General features: G+C 51.3%; 1 protein-coding gene across 1 annotated transcript in view; it reads right to left on the reverse strand.

Annotated features, from left to right (window-relative positions):
* Nucleotides 1-21,174, reverse strand: part of GLE1 (GLE1 RNA export mediator) — a 336,359-nt gene that overhangs the window by 66,119 nt on the left and 249,066 nt on the right. The gene's annotated exons all lie outside the window — the stretch shown is intronic.

Genomic DNA, 21,174 nt, shown 5'->3' on the forward strand with positions numbered 1-21,174 from the left:
ACTATTGCTAGGAAGGCCAGGCCGGAGCGAAGTGGTTTCCTAGGATGGTATTGTGAAATGAGATTGTGGCAAATTGCCGGTCTGTCCACATGGAATGTTTTCTACAGCAGATCTACACTGAGGACTGGAGAACAAACTCCTGCACTGCGGACGCCAAACCGCCTTTGGGATCAAATTTACATCAAGATTATATGTGGAGTCTGTAGGAAGGAAAATGCTTCTTACCAGTATGCACCTGTTCTTGGCATGTAGAGCTGTAAATTTGTATACCTTTGCATAGATCGCCATCTGATGTTGGGCTTGGATGTTTGCACTTTGTTTTTGTCTTGGAAGAAGTCTTTGTAGTCACAAGGTAGGTGACTCCTCCTTAGGACGATAGTGTGCACGGGCATCAACTCCATCTCCAGATTGTTTTGCCATGGAGGGTTATGATGAAGTTAGTAAGAACTAGAACAAGCATTAGCATAGCCAATAGGTCTCGCCTTTGGGACCTTATAAGTGTTTAGTTATCCAGCACAATATCCTTGGTGCAACATCATCAACTGTTGCATGGCTAAACACTTATAAGGTCCCAAAGGCGAGCCCTATTGGCTATGCCAATGCTTCTTCAGTTTACAAATGACAGATACAGTGTCCTGTGAGAGATGCCTTTTTTTTAAAATGGCCATTAGTGCACCAGATGAAGTGGCATTTGTGCGAAGATTGTGAGGGGTCACCACATCACAATTTTGTCTGTCTTAATAGCAAAAATGGAGTGGGAGATATTTTCCTTGCTAACAAACATTAAGGGGATGGTCATCCTTGTGCACATGGACAAGGCCCAAGCAACACGAGGCAAGAAGAGATGGGAATTCAGCACACTGAAAGTGGGAATTTGAGTACATTTAAGAAACGAGAACCATCCATTACAGCAGGCGCACACGTACGCTGTAATTACCTGACAGCGGTACGTGATACAGTTTGTAGTCTCGAACTTCCCACGCAGGCGAGGATGTGCAGCGAGTACCAGTGACGTATACTGTTATTGGAGTCTTTGTGGGACCCAACCTGGGATGCATTTGTGGGTAGGGCAGAGGGTCTTCCTAGTGATTTGGGACATTGACAGGAAGCCAGGATAGTAGTTTGAAGATGGTCGGGGCAATAAAGTGTCAGAGCTGCAACAACATTCTTGAGCCCTAATCGCAGCCATTAGTTTGCGCTCATTCACAAACTCCCCCATTCCGTTAACACCCTGGAAATGGTGAAAGAATTACTGCCGACACAGGCAGGATTAAACCTGTTACCATGGTGTGAAGGGGAATGGTGCACCCCAAAAGGTGACAGGGAAGGAGTTTCTTCTCCACGAAGAAAAATATGCCACCGCACCAGGGTGCTGACATTTAAACAGGTGTAATTGTAAAATCACAAAAGAAGAAATACCAATCCACACGTTAAAGCAATAATTCCCGGACGACTTTGAGGTACATCAGGAAACCAGCCAACTGACTTTTTTTTTTTTTTTTAGAGTTTAAAAACGTTCATCTAATAAAATTAAAATGAGCCAAGAACCATAATACAGTTAGAACACCGTCTCTGACAAGAAGAGGAAAAGATTTTTTTTTTTTTACTTTACAAAAACCTTTATTGAGAAAAGTTGCACAGCACAGTTACAAGATTCCACAGTTGTAAAGAAGTAAGCACAGCATAGCAGAGGTAATCTTTAAAATTGTGACCCAAGGGGGCATGATCCAGGGACAATCGCACGTAGCCACAAAGGAGGTGAAACAGATAGCAGAAAGAGACACCATGAGTGGGGTGGAGGGATGGCGGAGGCAGGAGGGGAGTGGGAGCAGAGAGGAATCCGCTCATGGACCTTCACCTGCGGCCGCCGCGGGAGAGGTCGCCGGGCGCTGTGAATCACGATTTGAGAGGTAGGTCACAAGTGGACCCCAATTGTGAACTGGGCGTGATCTGGTTGGTTGAAGGTCCCAGAACTCTGATAGGAGGGATTGGCAGCGGGAGGCATCCTCAAGCCAGAGGGCAACTTTAGGCGCAGGCCTGCTACCCCAGCACATGGAGACCCTACGCCGCGCAAGGACCAGCAGCATAGCAGTCAAACGACGGGTGGCGTCCGGGCAAAATTTAACGAAGCCTAAGAGGCTTGACCATTCCGGAAGACTGGAGAGGAAGAAAAGCGGTGTGATGAGCGATTGGCATGTTGTTCGTGGAAAGCATAGCAGAGCCAAAACATTGTTGAGCCCATCCCAAGCCCAGCGCAGTGTCTCAACCGTGTCGATTTCAGTGCGGAGGAGTTTCGCAGAGGAGAATGGGGCAGTCGTGAGTGGCCACGGGGCAGCGAGGTCAGCCTCTACTGCAACGTGGGCTTGAAATGGAGTGGGGTGAAGCCAGAAATGGAGAAAACTGGCCTGAGCACTGAGGGCATAAAGCTTGAAATCTGGGGCACCGAGCCCGCCACGTGACATCGGGAGAGTGAGGGTGCTGTAGGCGATCCGGGGTTGCCGACCGGCCCAAATTAGAGTAGTTAGCAGAGCGCGAATTTTGCGAAAGAAGTGAGAGGTGAGAGGGATGGGGATGTTGACGAATAAGTATAAAAACTTCGGAAGTACCACCATTTTGGCGATGGCAATTCGCCCGGCTAAAGAAAGTGGCAGCCGGATCCAAAGAGGGATTTTGGACTCGAACCAGTCCACTGCATGGCCCAAGTTAACTTTCCTAAGTTCATCCACGTCCCTGCTCAACCCAAATGCCCAAATATCTAGTGGGCTCCGAAGCCCACACAAAAGGGATAGTCTGGAACAAAGGGCGTTGTGGCGTATGTAAGTGGGAATAGTACAGACTTATTCCAGTTGACCTGAATTCCGGAGTAGCCGCCAAAACGTATCACCTCATGGACCAGCGGGCTGAGGTTCTCCTGGGGATTGCGAACATAAAGGGTAACGTCATCCGCGTACATAGAGACCAGCAGAGCACGAGCCGCAAAACCAATGCCTCTCTGGGTATGATGTTGTCGGAGCCGAGCCGCGAGGGGCTCCATTGCCACAGTGAAAAGCATGGGGGATAGCAGACAGCCCTGCCGAGTACCGCGCCCAATGGGGATGGGCTCTGAGATTTGTCCATTTATCTGGAGACGGGCAGTAGGCAGTGTGTAAAGGGGTTGCACTTTGCGTAAGAAGACTTGGCTAAAACCCAAACCGTTGAGGAGATAAAACAGGAAGGGCCACTCTAAGGTATCAAAGGCCTTGGTGGCATCAAGCAGGGCGGCCACAGCCCAGAGCGTGGGATTAATTTGATGCAGAACAGAGAAAATGGTCCGGAGGTTGTGAGAAGTTGCACGACCAGGAATAAAACCGGACTGGTCTGAGCGGGCGATGAGCGGCATGAGAGGAAGGAGACGGGAAGCAAGCAATTTGGCAAATAATTTAATTGACTGTATTGATGAGGAATAGGGGATGATAGGAGTCTCGCAGTTCGGGTGGTGGGTCCGCCTTCAGGAGTAGAGTTAATAAAGCCTCGCGCAACGATTGGGGAAACTGACCCATTTCAAAAGACTCATACATGGCGGCAAGATGAGGAATCAGAAGCGGGGCAAAAGCCTTATAGAAGGAGGCCGACATACTGTTGATTGCCGCTAGAATTTCTTCTTTAGAGAAGGGCTCATCAAGGAATTGCCGATGGGGATTTCCAAGCCAAAGAAGCTGAAGGGTGTCGAAATATTGGTTGAGTATCTCACGCGATGGTACCAATCTGGCAGTGTAGAGTTGTGTGTAGAATGTAGTGAAGCGCGTTTTAATTTCCTCAGGGGAGGTAGTACGGGAAGGGCCGCCGTCCTGAAGGGCAGTGATGTAGGATGGAGCCCGAGGCTGACGGAGGTGGTTGGCAAGGGTTTTGCCAGGGCGATCCCCCTCACCGAAGCGGCACACCCGTACCTCCCTTCCGATAAATGCAAGTTGATACCCCTTGTGAATTGTTGGAGTAGAAGGAAGAGTGAATTTCACCCCAGTGTCGGGAGAGAAGTCTGGAGGCGGTGGCCGGTAACAGATGGGTCTCTTGTAAAAAACAAATGTCCACCCTATGCCGAATTAGATGGGCATGGACCAGTCGTGCCTTGCGGTGGTCGTTAAGCCCACGTTCCAGGTCCAAAGTGTAGTGTCAGTCATGACGTATTATCAAGGGACGGAGTGACAAAAAGGGGTGAAGGAGAAGGCAGAAGCTGTGTACAAATGGAGTGAGCAGTACAGTGGATGGCGAGGAAGAGCAGCAGTGCGATAACCGCGGAATCACATTGAAATAGTGCAATCCGAAAGGCAGCAAGGGCTCATGAGGCGGCAACAAATCAGACAATACGATCCCCCCAACCGGAGTTTGGAAAGCAGGAATGGCACAGCATCGTAGGACATGCAAGGGAACAACAAAATGCATACAAACACCCCAATCCCCCCACCCGCTGCCCACGCCAACCACCCAAACAGGCTGAGAGACCACCCACAATCAGAAGTACCTAGCCCCTAGGCATTGTAGTGGAGGGGGCAGGCCATCTTGGAGCCAGTAGATGTGAATGAGGCCCAGATTGAGTCGGTGTGAGAAAGTGCCATCTTTCTTGCATGGTATGAACCCACTTTTTGCTGAATGTACTTTGATTGAGTGTGCCCTGGACTCCTGCCCAGGGCCTATGTTCCTTCCCTAAACAAAAACCTCCAAATTGGCAAACCCTGGCTACATGTCAGCCCCTGGTAAATGGTACCCTAGGTACCCAGGGCCTTGTGACCAGGGAAGGCCTCTAAGGACAGCAGCACTCATTGTGCCACCCTTAGAGGCCCTGTACCCTAACACACACACACACACACACACTGCCCTTGCAGGCTGCGTGTCTGGGTACAAGACAAAACAAAGAGTTGACATGGCACACATCCCTGTGTGCCATGCCCACTACCTACACTGCCCTAGCATACATCAGCCACCCCTCTAGCTGGGTGCCCTATGCCAGTGGTGTGGGCACAGAGGCAAGAGCCCTGTGCCCCTACAGTACCCAGGTCCATTCCTGGGCCCTGTAAGTGCAGTGCTGCTATTTAAGAGTACATGGTGCTGGGAGCTTGTCAAACACGAACTCCACAGCACTGTAGTAAGGACTCCCTTAATACGTACATACATTGTTAAGTTAGCATAACCACGTTAGATGTTAGAAAGCCATCTTGCTGCTTTTGCGCACGACACTGCATTTACATGTTATTGCTTAAACAAACTGCTGACTCGAGCTTTGCCTCACATGAGAGCAATCTGTTACCATCCAGAGCTCTGCGCAGCGACCTTGGTCTGTACATGATGTGACAAACAGTCTGGGTTGTTAGACAATGCATGTTTTCCACTCTAGGTTGATCGACCCACTATTTAGCCATAACACACAGGCAGCTGCAAATACCTGAAAGTTGGTGCTTTTAATATTGCAGACATCATTTTTAATATTCAGACCGAAGACGAGCCTTCCTGCAAGAAGACTCCTGATGCTCCTGTGATGTGATTTCACCAAGCTGATCTTTGAGGTATGGGGTCCCCTATTCAAGCCTAAGAGACCTTCTATTAGCATAATAATAATATTAGCTTCTTAGTAAAGGGAAGGTGGTAGTATCCACTGTCATTATAACATGATCACCCCTTTTATATTCTATGGTATTGTAACGATGCTGATGGTTTTGATTTTAATCATTTGTCTGCTTGTATTAGCCAAAGTACTGCATCTTAGGACACGTGGTCTATAAAAATAAACTTTTTATTTTCACCGTGTCTCTGTTGATTCTTGTTGTGGACTGATGTGAGAATAATATACGAACAGGTATTTCTGATTCCCACCATTCCTGAGAGTACACTGAGTAGCTTGTTCTGGGTTGTCTTTTCATTGGGATCTCTGAGCCAAGTCTCGGATAACGAATGGGACACTTATGCTAGCCGGATACTGGGTTCTGGGTTCTGAGGTGAGTTTCTGGTACACCACAATTCACTGAGGTCCTGGGGTTCTACGCATAGTTCTGTGTATAAGCAGAATCCCTGCAACAGCACCATAATGGCAGCACTGAAGCCTGAGAAGTTTGGTATAAAACTTCTCAGCACATTAAACCCACACTGATGCCAGTGTGGGATTTAATGTACCAAGCACCACAGAGGGCATCTTAGAGATGCCCCCTGAAACCAAACCTAACCTACAATCCACGTCTGGACTAAGAGGCTGCCTAGGCTGCCACACAGCAGACATGTTGCTGGACCCCTGGGTAGGAGAGCCCCTGCTCTCCTGGGCCTGCAACAATGCACATCCTGGGCGAGGTGCTAGGTCTCCTCCCCCAGGATAGACAGGGGGAAGCTTCAAAGGCATGCCGCCTCTGTGAGCTTCCCCAGGCCACTTGCAACCCCCTCTCTGGCGGGAAGCCTGTCCAGAAACCCCAAATAAGGACAGGGGATGTGTCTGCCTGCCAACCCCACCACTCACGTGGGGGAGGAGAGGTGAAGCACATCTCTGGGCGCTCGCCATCTTGAAGATGGGAGGCCCTACCCAATTAGGACTAGGCTACTGCCCCCCCTCCCACAGGAGAGAGGCAGAATAGGAGGTGTGCCCACCCCAGGACAGGGACCCATTGGTCCCTGCCCTTTACCTACCTGTAACACCCCTAAATCTAGTATTTAGGGGCACCCTGAACCTTCCTTCCCGAGATTCCAGATTCCGAATTACAGAAAAGAGCAAGAAGAAAGAAGACCTGCCCTGCAGCTGCTAAGAAGAGGAAGACACCAACTGCTTGGCCCCAGCCCTACCGGCCTGTCGACCCTCGAACCTGCTCCTGCTCCAACCCGGCATCTCTTGTGGCCAGCAACCTCACAAACCCCGGAGGACCCGGCTATCTTTTGGCTCTAAGCACCTGGGACTCCCATGAGCAGAGGCTTTACTCAAAATCTGCTTCTAATCACTAGGCATCAGCCCGGAACCGCGAACCCTTCACACTCTGCACCCGCCAAGCCTGGCCTGTGCCGGAGTGAACAAAGACCACGAGGCCGACCCCACGGCGACTGTGACCCCGAGTCCGGCACCCAAGGCCTTCCCTCGACGCTCCTGATGACGCCTGCATCCTCAGAACCAGGTACCCCCCCCCAACCGCGATTAACAGAGGGTAAGATTTACCGACACCAAAAGGCACCCCTGCACCCGGCGCCCTGCGGCCCCCTGTGCCCAACTCCTGGGTACCTACCTATCCCTCCAACTACCCAACTTTCCCCTCGAAGTGGTGGCGGCACCTGAAGAATCTTCGTCCCCGAGCTTGCAGTCTTTTTCTAAACCAGAGCTTTCCCATTGAAATAAATTGAGCGCCCGAAGGCTCAAAAGCACCCAGCCGCCCGAGTGGCCCTGGCAGTGTAACCTTTGCACCTATTTACTTCCCCATTTGCCCTGAGCAAGAGACCAGGAGCCCAGCTCCCACAGCCACATGGCCTACCAGTCAGCAGCCACCAACCAAGACCCCCCTGTCTCCCATAGGATAACATTGGGCCTAACTCTCTCTGCACCCGGCTGCCCCTGTGCCGCTGAGGGTGTAACCACTATACCTACCTGACCCTGGGAGACCCCCCCCCCCCCCTCCGAGTCTATGCCCAGAACCTTAACTCTGCCAGTCGAGTACTTACCTTAAAACCGATAACTAAATTTTCTCCATAGGGTAACATGGACTGGTTTCTTCTGAAATTTCTTCTACGTGTGGAGTTTTCAAAACTTAAAATATTCACCAAAAATCAGCCGAGTATCGAAAACGAAAATACTCACCTGCTATTAGGTGAGCTCCCAGTGCTGGATCTTGGTGCCCAGCACTGACTCTGAAAACTATTCACAACTGTACTTACCAGTAACCCAATTTTCTTCCATAGGAAATCATTGACTGTTTTTCTGTGAAATTTCTTCTAAGTGTCGATTTCTGCAAACTTTAAATATTCTTTAAAAATCGTCCAAATTCTGAAAACTTAATGACTTACCTGTTTTGGATAAAGGTCCCAGTACTGAGTCTAGGCACCCAGTACTGGATTACAAAAGTAACAAGAACATACTATACCTGCAACTTGACTTTTCTTCCATAGGGGATCATTGACTGTTTTCTATGAAATATTTTCGAAGTGTCAACTTTTAAAATAGCAAAATATTGCCTAAAAATCATAACAGTAACTAAGTCGACTTCTAACACTTGTTCCTAAGAACTGACCCAGGACTGAATCTAGGATCCAGTCCTGGAATTACATAAGTAATCCTAAAAGTAATTATTGCAAATAACTTGAAACTTCCATTGAACTCAATGCATTATTGTGTTTAAAATTGTGTTGCCTATTGCAACAACCTGTAACTTTCTACAAAAGCCAATTGCATATTGCAAAAGTATTTATCTAAAGCATCTCATTCTGAGAAGGAATATGCTACTTACCAGTATGCATCTGTTCTTGGCATGTAGAGCTGCAGAGTTGTACACTTAGCATAGATCGCCATCTGGTGTTGGGCCCGGATGTTTGCAGTTTGTTTTTGTTCTTTGGACAGTCTTTGGAAGTCACGAGTTCGGTGACTCCTCCTTCGGTCCGTACTGCGCATGGGCTTCGGCTCCATCCTCAGATTGTTTTTCGCCAACAGGGAAATGATGGAGCGTAGTAATAACAGTGAGAAACCCATGTGTGTTGTATCTAAATAAGATGGACTGGAACGGATACAGGTAGCCGGGGAGGCGGGTGGGCGTGTACAACTCTGCAGCTCTACATGACAAGAACAGATGCATACTGGTAAGTAGCATATTCCGTTCGAGGCATATGAGCTGCAGATTGTACACTTAGCATAGATTATATAGCAGTACCCAACCTTAGCGGCGACCACCGGTATCCGTTGCAGCGGTTTGAAAAAGTGTCTTTAGTACAGCCTGGCCCACACTAGCTTGCTGCTTGGAATGCACATCTACAGAGTAATGTTTTGTGAAGGTGTGCGGTGTTGACCATGTGGCTGCCTTGCAGATGTCATCTAAGGGTATGTTCCCTAGAAAAGCCATAGAAGCCCCTAACTTTCTAGTAGAGTGGGCTTTAGGTGGAACAGATAATGTTCTTTTTGCCTTTTGATAGCAAATGTGTATGCACTTTACAATCCACCTAGCTATCCCTGATTTAGAAATGGGGTTGCCTTTATGTGGTGGAGAGCAGGAAACTAACAATTGTTTAGTCTTCCTGAAAGGTTGCGTTCTTTGTATGTAGTACAGTAAAGCCCTCTTAACATCAAGTGTGTGTAAGGCCCGTTCTGCAACAGATTGAGGCTGCGAGAAAAAGACAGGTAATTCCACCGATTGATTGAGATGGAAGGGGGAAATGACCTTGGGCAGAAACTTCGGATTTGTACGAAGTATGACCTTGCTGTGATGTATTTGTAGGAAGGGTTCCTGTATAGTGAACGCTTGTATTTCACCAACCCTTCTAAGGGAAGTGATAGCTAGGAGGAAAGCGGTTTTCCAGGTGAGAAACTGTAGCTCACATTTGTGCATTGGTTCGAAGGGCGGACCCATTAGCCGTGTAAGAACTAAATTTAGATTCCATACAGGGGAAGGTGGTGCCCTGGGAGGAATTACTCGTTTAAGGCCTTCCATAAAGGCTTTAATAGCGGGCACTCTGAACAGTGATAAATGCTGTCTGTTTTGTAGATAGGCAGCGATCGCTGCTAGGTGTAGGCGTATGGATGAATATGCCAGGTTACACCTGTGAAGATGTAGCAGATAGCATATGATGTGCTGTATGGATGCATCTAAAGGGTTGATTGTATTGTTACGGCAGTAAATTACAAATCTTTTCCACTTTGCGGCATAGCATGCTCTAGTGGTAGGACGTCTGGCTTCCATGATGATGTTCATGCAATCAGGGGGAAGGTTAAGGTATCCAAATTCTAAGATTTCAGGAGCCAGATCGCAAGGTTGAGCTGTGCTGGGTCCGGGTGCCTGATTTCTCCATGGTTCTGGGTTAGTAGGCATGGGGAGAGGTGCAGTTTTTGATGTGGTACCACTGATAGTTGTAGTAGTGTTGTGTACCACGGCTGCCTGGCCAATGTCGGAGCTACCAGAATGAGTGTGAGGGAGTGCTGTTGTAGCTTCCTTACCACTAATGGAATTAGTGGGAGAGGTGGAAAGGCGTATGCAAATCTGCCTGACCAGTTCATCCATATCGCATTGCCCTTGGACAATGGGTGTGGGTATCTGGCGGCGAAGCTTGGGCATTTTTTGTTTTCTTGGGTGGCGAAGAGGTCTATCTGAGGATGCCCCCACTGTTGGAAGAATGGGTGAAGAACTTGTGGATGCAGTTCCCATTCGTGTACTTGTTGCGTTTGTCTGCTGAGCAGATCTGCCATGGTGTTTTGTACGCCTGGAACGTGCTGTGCCAGGAGAAAGATGTTTTGGGGAATTGCCCATCTCCATATGCTCTGGGCTAAGCGGGAGAGCTGGGGAGAGTGTGTCCCCCCCCTGTTTTTGGATATAATACATTGCAGTCATGTTGTCTGTGCGAATGAGGACTGCTTTGCCCGACATCTGTTTTTGGAAAGATTTTAGGGCTAGAAAGATCGCCAAGAGCTCCAGATGGTTGATGTGGAGCGATTTTTGCTGTGGCGTCCAAAGACCTTGCATTGTGAGGTGTAGGAGGTGCGCTCCCCAGCCGGAGAGCGATGCGTCCGCTGTTAGAATCACCTGAGGAACCGGGTCCAGGAACGGCCGCCCTTTGGAAAGGTTTGTGGTGTTCCACCACTGCAGAGAGTGATGGGTGCGGCCGTCCACCAACACCAGATCCGTTAGCTGACCCTGGGCCTGGTTCCACTGTAGTGCTAGGCACTCTTGAAGTGGACGCATGTGGAGTCTTGCATGGGGCACTATGAAAATGCAAGACGCCATCATTCCTATGAGCTTCATAAACACTCTTGCTGGAAGAGAGTGTTGAGGAAGGAATGTTTTGCGCAAGGCTTGTATGCTTGCGATCCTGGCTGAGTTTGGATAGGCAATACCTTTGGACGGGTCTATAGTGGCCCCGAGATATTGCTTTGTGTGAGATGGTACAAGGTGGGACTTTTGGTAGTTCACCGTGAAGCCTAGTTGGTGGAGCAGCTGGATGGTGCTGTTTGTATGTTGCACACATTGGTGGTAATACGCGGCTTTTATGAGCCAGTCGTCTAAGTAAGGGAAGACGTGAACATGTTGACGCCTGAGGTGTGCTGCTACTACCGCTAGGCATTTGGTAAACACCCGTGGTGCGGTGGTGACCCCGAAGGGGAGAACCGTGAATTGGTAATGCTGACCGTCCACCACGAACCTGAGGTACTTCCTGTGAGAAGGGTGTATTGGAATGTGAAAGTATGCGTCCTTGAGATCCAAGGTAGTGAGAAAGTCTCCCTGACAGAGGAGCGGGAGGACTTGTTGTAGGGTGACCATGTGGAAATGGTCTGAATGTATGTACGCATTTAGAGGCCGGAGGTCCAGAATGGGTCTCAGGGTCCCGTCTTTCTTTGGTATAAGGAAATACAGGGAGTAGACCCCTAGATTTTGCTGATTGACGGGGACCTGCTCTATAGCGTGTTTTTGGAGGAGGGAGAGCACCTCCTGTTTGAGCAGTGTGGAATGTTCTTGAGACATTGGACGGTGTCGTGGTGGGATATTGGGTGGGGTAGATGTTAGCTCGAGAGAGTACCCTGACCGAATAATTTGGTTCACCCATTTGTCCGATGTTATGGATTCCCATGCGTGGATAAATTGTTGTAGTCTGCCCCCGACCGGAGTGGGATGGTCTGGGGGGAGGGGAGGGAAGGGAAGTCATTGTGCGGGCGGGGTTGCGGAACGGGTGGTGTTAGTTTTGCCCCTGCCCTTATTGTTGTTGCCTCTATAACCACCCCTTTGGTTGCCCTTTGAAAAGGTATTTTGAGGAGGGGACTTGTAGGAGGTAGAGGCGCTATCGGTAGAGAAGCCTCTACCTGTGCCACGAAAGGATGAGCGTCGAAAGGAACGTTTAGGGGCCTGTGTTTGGAGTGCCCCCATAGACTTTGCTGTGTCTGTGTCCTTTTTCATCTTTTCCAACGCTTCGTCCACCTTTGGCCCAAAGAGAGTTTGTTGGTCAAAAGGGTGATTTAGTATGGACGCCTGGACTTCAGGCTTGAACCCGGAGATCCTGAGCCAGGCATGACGACGAAGCGAGACACTGGTATTTATGGCTCTAGAAGCAGTGTCGGCTGCATCGAGGGCACACTTAATGGAGGGGTTTGTAATTAGTTTACCCTCCTGTATCAGGTCATGAGCCTTGCGCTTGTGTTTTTCGGGAAGGTGTTGCATAAGAGCCTCAAGTTCGTCGTAGTGTGCTCTGTCATAGCGCGCAAGTAGTGCTTGTGTATTTGCAATGCGCCACATGTTTGCAGCTTGGGAGGCGGTGCGTTTGCCAGACGCGTCTAAAAGTTTCGATTCCTTGTCTGGCGGTGGGGCTTCTCCTGAGGACTGGGAGTTAGCCCGCTTTCTAGCTATGGAGACAACTAGGGAATCTAAGGGAGCAGGGCCCTTAATGTATGCAGGGTCTGTGGGTGCCGCCTTGTACTTTTTTTCTATTCTAGGGTTCAGTACCCTGGCCCTGACAGGGTCTCTGAATACCTCTGCAGCATGCTTGGTGACACCTTTAAGCATGGGCAAGATAGACGTGGATTTGTCCTGAATGTCAAATGTGTCCAGTAGGAAGTCGTCTTCCACTGGTTCGCTGTGCATGTCCACCCCATGGTAGTGTGCTGCTCTCTGCACTAAGTGATGAAACCCTAAGGAGTCCTCTGGAGGGGACGGCCTGGATGGGTATAGGTCGTCCTGAGGCATTTCAGGTATGTCAGGGTTGTGGTAGTCTTCCCATGGGTCTGGGGTCCCCGTTGGAGTGGGGTCCATTGGGGCGTCCGCCGGGTCATAATCCGGATCCCCGTCATCAGGATCTGGGGACGGGGTCGGGGAGTGATGAGGTCAAGGTGGCGGAGACCTGGGAGGGGGAGGGGGTGGAGGAGGCAGAGGAGGAGGTAGTGGGGAGGGCACTCTGAGGGGAGAAGTAGCAGAGTCCTTCCGTTTGGGTGGTGGAGGAGGAGCCGGTGTGTCAAGGCGTCTTTTCTTGATAATTAAAGTCAATAGCCCAGTCTTTGGATCTTTAGATAGAGTCTTTTGCAAAGGGTCTGGTGTGAACAGAGCCAGTGGCGCCGAATCGTCTGCTGGCGCCGATGGGTTCGGAGCCGAGGGCTTCGATGGTTTCTGTGCGCCATGCTTTTTTGGAGCCTCCGGTTTTTTCGGCGTCGAAGGAGTTTGGCACCGAAGCGTCGGTGCCGACAGATTTGTGTTTGTGTTTGGTCGGCACCGAGAGTCCAGGCTTCGGCACCGGTGGCTTCGGAGTCGAGCTGGTGTTCTGCTTGGGTTTTCAGATCGGGTGGAACCCGCTCCACATATCCCTTCTGACCCAAAACCAGAACGTTACCCCCTCCCTAGGGCCTTTTTACAACTAAATAACCACATATATATGTACCACCTAAGGACAGGGAATTCCTATTATATATATATATATATATATCAAGACCTCACAGCCTCGCAATCTCAGCAATCACAGTCTCGCGGCCTCAGGCAGACCCAGAATCTCCTACCAGACGGCAGCAACACACATAGTCTCGCGGCCTCAGGCAGACCCAGAATCTCCTACCAGACGGCAGCAACACCCATAGTCTCGTGGCCTCAGGCAGACCCAGAATCTCCTACCAGACGGCAGCAACACACATAGTCTCGCGGCCTCAGGCAGACCCAGAATCTCCTACCAGACGGCAGCAACACCCATAGTCTCGCGGCCTCAGGCAGACCCAGAATCTCCTACCAGACGGCAGCAACACCCATAGTCTCGCGGCCTCAGGCAGACCCAGAATCTCCTACCAGACGGCAGCAACACACATAGTCTCGCGGCCTCAGGCAGACCCAGAATCTCCTACCAGACGGCAGCAACACCCATAGTCTCGCGGCCTCAGGCAGACCCAGAATCTCCTACCAGACGGCAGCAACACACATAGTCTCGCGGCCTCAGGCAGACCCAGAATCTCCTACCAGACGGCAGCAACACCCATAGTCTCGCGGCCTCAGGCAGACCCAGAATCTCCTACCAGACGGCAGCAACACACATAGTCTCGCGGCCTCAGGCAGACCCAGAATCTCCTACCAGACGGCAGCAACACCCATAGTCTCGCGGCCTCAGGCAGACCCAGAATCTCCTACCAGACGGCAGCAACACACAGTCTCGCGGCCTCAGGCAGACCCAGAATCTCCTACCAGACGGCAGCAACACCCATAGTCTCGCGGCCTCAGGCAGACCCAGAATCTCCTACCAGACGGCAGCAACACACATAGTCTCGCGGCCTCAGGCAGACCCAGAATCTCCTACCAGACGGCAGCAACACACATAGTCTCGCGGCCTCAGGCAGACCCAGAATCTCCTACCAAACGGCAGCCTTAGCACGAGCTCATCCTATTGTTACCGTAGTACATGACAGGGGAATCGGGATTACCATATATCAGATCACACAAAGACTATTAGTTGAGCACAACCTGTTCTCTAGTTCGAGGGGCTCGTTTTCCCCCTCATCCAGTTACCACTTACCTGACCAGGATTAACCTCTGTTCATGTTGAGTTAACTCTGACTAAAAGAATAGGCTATCCTCCTATACAAAAATACACAACACATGCTAACTCACGACAAGCTAAATACTTTATTTAAATGCCACATGCACATTCGCAGAATACATCATATATATATATAACCTGCAAGGAAAGTGAAAGGTTAAGTTATACACTTCAAAGAAAAAGGGGTCGACATCACCTGGATTGTATGTAGTCTGTGCTCAATGGTCATCTAGGTTCCCTTCTCCCTCTGTGCCTCGGCTTCGCCTGGAAGTCACACCTCCGCAGTCGCGGATCTACTCCCTTCTCCCTCTCCGAGTCACTGGAACCTCTTCCTCATCGGCTACTTTCTCCTCTTTAGATTCAAGTTCGTCATCTGTCTTCCCTGGAATAAGTAGTAGCTTTTTTCTGCTAACGGCCAGATGCCGCCTATGGTCTAGAAGCAAGTGCCAGTGTCTGCCTCAGACTTTCACTAATATAGATGTGCATTCTCTCATGGAAATTTCCAGCTCGAAACCTGCCGCCCACCAAATTCCTGTACCTCCCCGTGCCAAGGACACGTTCCCAGCCGGCCGGCCTGATGTAGTGTCTTCGGCATGAAGGAGAATACAATCCTTCGATAAGGGCCGGCCTGAACCGGTTCTCTCCAAGCGAATAACACCTCCTAACTAAAACACTGCCTATGACCTAGAAACTTCCCAAGCTGCCAGAGCAGGAGGAAAGATGGAGTCTCTCCCGTTTAAGGCCTACCAGGCCTGAATGCCGCACAGCTCCATTAGATACCCTCACTACAGAACAGATTACCCCTAATGCTAACGAATCTATCCCCTAGGATATGTATGCAAACCCTGATCTATGGGGAAGAACACAGGATCATGTTGAAGTGCCTAATAAATAGGCTCTATACACTACTCTAACCCTTAGACTTGAATGGAAAGAGACTGAAGTCACATTAGGCCCCCCTTAACACGAAAAGGCCGGGGAAATCGAGCAGTACAGCTGGGTATCCCTTTCTTCAGTGCCGAATGGTGTTTTTCGGCACCAGGCGTCGGCTGGCTCGAGCCCGAGCTGCCGTGAGACTTCTGAGGCTTCGACACCAGGCCCGAAGGTGGGGTGATAGAAGCTGTGTGCTTGGTTTTGCCCAGGCCTGCAGGCGAGGGTGTAACCTGAGTCTCTTTGGTTTTGGGCGCGGGGGTGGGAGGGGGTACAGTACTCACGACCCGCTGCGCCGGTGTGATGTCCTCCACGTCGGAGTCGCCGGCCTCGGAAGCGCTGACGACGTCGTCCTCCTGCTGGGTGTGTAGTTGCCCCGAAGCTTTGGCGTCGTCTCCGAAGATGTCCGGTGGAGCCGCGGTCGAGGAGTGCGCCATGGTGCGTCGAGCTCTTCGATCCCGGATGGTCTTTTTAGATCGAAAAGACTTGCAGGCGGGGCAGTCTCTAGCCTCGTGTTCTGGAGAGAGGCAAAGGTTACACACCTGATGGAGGTCGGTGTGGGGAAATTTAGACCCACATTTTGGGCACTTTTTGAACGGAGTCCTTTCCATCGGCCGGGACCGGAGTCGAGGAGGGCCCGAAGGCCGGTGCCGATGTACGGGATGGAGAAAAGGGCCGCTTCGAGAGATGAAGATTAGATGAAGAAAACTCGAAGAACGAGGATTTTCCGTCGAGGCTGGAACCCTAGAAGTTCGAAGCCGGAGCACGAAGTATCACATCCGAGCCCGATGGCGGAAAAAAACAATCTGAGGATGGAGCCGAAGCCCATGCGCAGTACGGACCGAAAGAGGAGTCACCGAACTCGTGACTTCCAAAGACTGTCCAAAGAACAAAAACAAACTGCAAACATCCGGGCCCAACACCAGATGGCGATCTATGCTAAGTGTACAGCTCATATGCCTCGAACAGTATATTTTGATACCTATTGTTGGTTCTTAAAATAAAACAAGCATATATTTTTTTATATATAAACCATTGGCCTAGAGTTCAGTTATGGAGTGTGTGAGACCATTTGCTGACTGAGTGTGTGCAACAAATGCTTTACACTGTCCTCTGATACTGTCTTACTGCTCGACCAAGCTACCACTTTAGAGAGAAAGGTTATATCTAACTTTAGCCTCTGCCAAACCTCTGGGGACTGTGGACTCTGTACACCCTGTACCTATTTGGGAACAGTATATACAGAGCCACTTTCTCACAGTCGGTGAACAGGCAACTGAGGGAAAACCAACGGGTAAAGTCCTGAGAAGCATCAGAGTCAGTCATTATCACTGAGGTTGCCGGATGCATCGTCTTGAGAATTGGAGGGAGTGGACCGATGTGTGGAATCCAGCTTCTTTGCAAAGACAAGGGCGTCCTTAGGGCCCAGAAAGATGTGTCTTAGCACCCTGCCAGACTCGCAGCTTGGCCGGGTATGGCAGAGAGTATGGAATCTCGTGTTTCTGGAGAATACGCTTCACAGGCAGGAACTTGCGGTGGGTGGCCTCTACCGCCAGGGTGTAGTCAGGTTAGAACGACAGGGAGTTGCCTTGGTGGCGGATCTCACCTTTCTCCCTGGACGCTCTAAGGATTGCATCTCGATCCCTGAAATTGAGGATTTTGGCAATAATAAGGTGAGCTGTATTCCAGGACCTGGGAGAGGGAGCAGTGGGCTCTCTACACAATAAAGACCGGAGAAAGCACGTTCACAAAAATACTTCACGCACTAGTTGTTCCACCAAGTCCTCCATTCCCGTGATGTTGGTGGACTCAGGCACACCCGTGATGCGGAGGTTGCTACTGCGGGAGCGTGCTTCCAAATCCTCATTTTTATTACGTATCAGTTTCAGGATTTTGTTAATTTGAAGGAGTTTTTGTCGGTCCTGGGTGGCAGCGTCTTCAATGTCAGAGACCCTCGACTCTGCGTGCAGCAGGCGAGAGTCATGAGAGTCCACCCGAGATTTGACCACATCCAGGCGAGAAGACAGCTGTTCCAACTGGGTAGCTATACCCGATAATGCGGGCTTGACCTCCAACATGATGGTCATCCTCCCGAGAGGTGGCCATCTCTGCGAGGGTAGCAGAGTCGCCCCTGTCGGCGACAGCACTGTCCTGGCACGTCTGTCGGTGTTGGTCGAATGCAAGCTTGGTTTGTTTGGGGTCAGCCTTACCCATAGCAATTGCAGGCGGCGTAAAAACTGGGACGAGGACGCCACTAAGTGGTGAGGTGGCAGTGTCCAATGTTGTGAAAGGGCTGTCCCAAGATAGGAAGAAACTAAGTGGTAAGGCAGTTCCAAGTGAGATGTTGGGGTCTGGGAATGGAGCCTGGTGGCACACCCGCCGAACGCCCTCAACAGGAGTTCCTGTTAGGACAGTGGGGCAGATAAGGTAAGTGGTCCGGAGGAAGTGCAGCTCCACGCCGGCAAATTAAGTGCTGGTAGAACTCTGTGGCCCCCAGCGAGGGGTGATCGCAGCGGCGTCAATGCAGGAAGAGGCCCTCACAGAGGGGGTGCAGCCACGGGGACGGTGCAGCGGGTAAGCGTGGAGGGCATGCAGCCTCAACCACGGGGCCAACAACCACAGGGCCAGAGGGAAGTACAGCTGAGGCAATACTGGTGGGCAGAAGTGGGGCCCCACGGTATGGTGCGCACACCCTCACCCCAGCTGCAGCGGACGCCGCAGCAAGAGCACTTACCACTGGGAGCAGGAGGCAAGCTGCCGGTGGATCCAGCAGGCACAGACGGGAGGGCAGCGTAGAAAGTGGGGCCAAGCGCGCCGATTGAGTAGAGCGGATGGGTGCTGCGGACCTCTACGGCCACTGATGGAGGCCAGGCGCTGGTCCCAGCAGGAGACTGGAGCAAGGGCTGATGAGGCAGGCCAGATGAGCGTTACATGAACCAGCACGTGAGCAGCGTCTGAAGCGGAAGGGCGACCTCGGTGAGCTGGCAGTCGATCAGGTAGTAGAGGTGGTCCGCAGAGAGGCTGGGTCTGATGTACAGCAAAAGTCGTCTATGAGGTCGAGTGCAGCGGTACCAGGAGACAAGCAGCAGCAGGGGGTCGCGGGAGGCACGCCGCCGAGCCGAGGGGGAAGCAGTCTCCGCGGGCACCAGGACCCAGACAAGCGGCACCTGCACAGAAAGAGCAGCAATGGGCCAGGCGATGGGGGGCGCGCGCCCCCAGTCCAGCCGCCGATAGCCCCCGGCAACCGCAGCATTCACCGGCAGCACCCAGCAGCAGAAGGAGAAAGACCTCGGGTGGCGCTCCAGACGTGTCACGTCCCAGTGATGAAGAGGCAGATACGCCCAGCGGCGCCGGCAGGAAGGCCCAGCCTTGAGGAGCAGGCCCAGGAGCGGAGTACGGCACAGAAACAACATGGGGGGCCAAAAAAGGTGACTGGTGACGCCCCAGGACAAGGTAAGAACAGAGAATCAGGAGCCAGGCGATTTCGGGGAGACTATCTGCAGGATTCTGGCGGATAATGAGGGCCATCTTGCAGTCGGCTAAGCCACGACCCCAGCCAACTGACAACTTTCCAGGAGTTCTACACAAAATGCTTGGTGAAAGGGCCTCAGAAGGGGAAGAGCAGAGAAGGATGGAAGGGGAAGAGTAGGAGAGACAGGGAAGGAAAGAAAAGGGAGGCACAAGGGAAGAGTGAGCATAGGCAATATACCAATAGCAATCAGACAACTGCACCATGTTCCTGCACTGTGATCTGTGAGTCCTCCAAGTCATCCCCAACGTCAGCCTTAAATAGCTCTACTAGGTGCGCCCAATCTAAAGAAATTGGCTGTTTTCGCAGCCCCCTATACTCTTCACGTTGTAAAGTCTCCCTCCCGGCAACCGCCCACCTGACAACCTCCTCACGCCAATTGCCTGCACAGGGCGCTGAATTAGACTTCCAGCGCTGGGTAATCAGACGTTTGGCTAGCATCAAAGCTAAGCCTGCAAATCAACGCAACCATTTTGCCTTGCTGGGGAGGGGGGGGGGGGGGGAAGAGCCCCAGGAGACAGGCCTCAACTGTGTCCCATGGTGTGTGCTCTGTCAGTACTACCAGACTCTGGACATACTCTGACCAAAACCCCCTCAGTACCGGACAATACCATAGTGTTAGAAATGGGATTTTTGGTTGGCTAAGGCTTGCACCAAAGCCAGGCAGAAACCACCACTCTAGTCAGGGCAAGGAAGTTACATGCCAAAGATAACCCCTGCTCACCCCCTTGGTAGCTTGGCACGAGCAGTCAGGCTCATCCCGGAGGCAATGCGTAAAGCGTTTGCGCACGCACACAGCAACACCACCCCAGGCACACCACAAAAGGAACTCCACACAAGGTTATATATAAAAATAGCCTTTGTATTATAATAAACACATTAGATCATAATCACATAATATACACTGTGCCAACTGGCACTGGGCAGTATCTACAGGGGATTATATACACACGACAGGGCCACTGTCATAATCACAAATCACCAATTATAAATGTAGCACAAATAATAAATGTAGAGCACCGCCATTAACTACTGGTAAAAGACACTATGCAATGATAATCACATTAGGCATAAAACATATTAGGCCTAAAAACCCTTAGCATAACCATATTACGCACAAACCTCATAACCAACATCATTAGAGGCATAGATCAGGGCATAAAGGCATTGCGCAGTAGATATCACAGTTAGGCATAAACACAGTGTGCCCCAAGCGGGGGCACAACACATGAAAACTGTCCCCAGGCCAACTGGCTTCTCACAGGGCTCCAACGCCCTATGTCCCACAGTGTCAGGGCTGGCTGCGCATGCAGCAGAAGAGTGCGCAAGAGTTTAGGCCTAAACGTGGCAGCTGCCTACTAATTACTGGGCAGCTGTGAAAATGAGGCCTGGCACCAGCGTGCCTCCTGAGCCCCTCTCTAGGACTTTTAGTCACTAGTTTGCACAATGTAGCAGCTGCCCTCTGCCAAGTGGGGCAGCTGGTGAAAAATGGCACTGGCCCAGTGAATTCTGGCACTCCTCGTGCCTCCCCTCTGGGACTCTGTCAAGCAAATGGCCCCCAAAGCAAACCAGCGCGGGCACCACTGTGAGAGCCCCACTCCGGGGACTCCTGGAACCACTTTGCCCCCAACGTTGCAGCACCCGGGCTCTGAAACAAATATGCCCCCACAAGAACAGAACCTGCCCCTAAAGAACTGTGGAGCACTCCAGAAGCTGCTCAACAACGTTGGAGCGGCCCGCTGCCAGACGGGGCCGCTCTGTCTCCTCCAACGCAGACTACCTCGAGCTCCACTCACCGGCTCTCATCAGGCAGCACTTCTCCGCTTTCTCCCCTGCCGACAGAGCTTGGGTCGCATCGCGGGGCTCGGGCGGACACGGGGCTGCTGCCTCCTCTCCTGGTCGCGCTGAGGCTGCCTGCGCGACTCCCTCTGCACTACGGGGGTCCCGCCTTGAAGATCCGTTGGTCGCGTCGAGGCTGCTTCGGCCAGACTCTGCTTCCGTCTCACGGCCCGCCCCCGAAGGTTGCCTGA

The sequence above is a fragment of the Triturus cristatus genome, chromosome 1_2 (assembly GCF_964204655.1).
Source record: "Triturus cristatus chromosome 1_2, aTriCri1.1, whole genome shotgun sequence".
Taxonomy (NCBI): domain Eukaryota; kingdom Metazoa; phylum Chordata; class Amphibia; order Caudata; family Salamandridae; genus Triturus; species Triturus cristatus.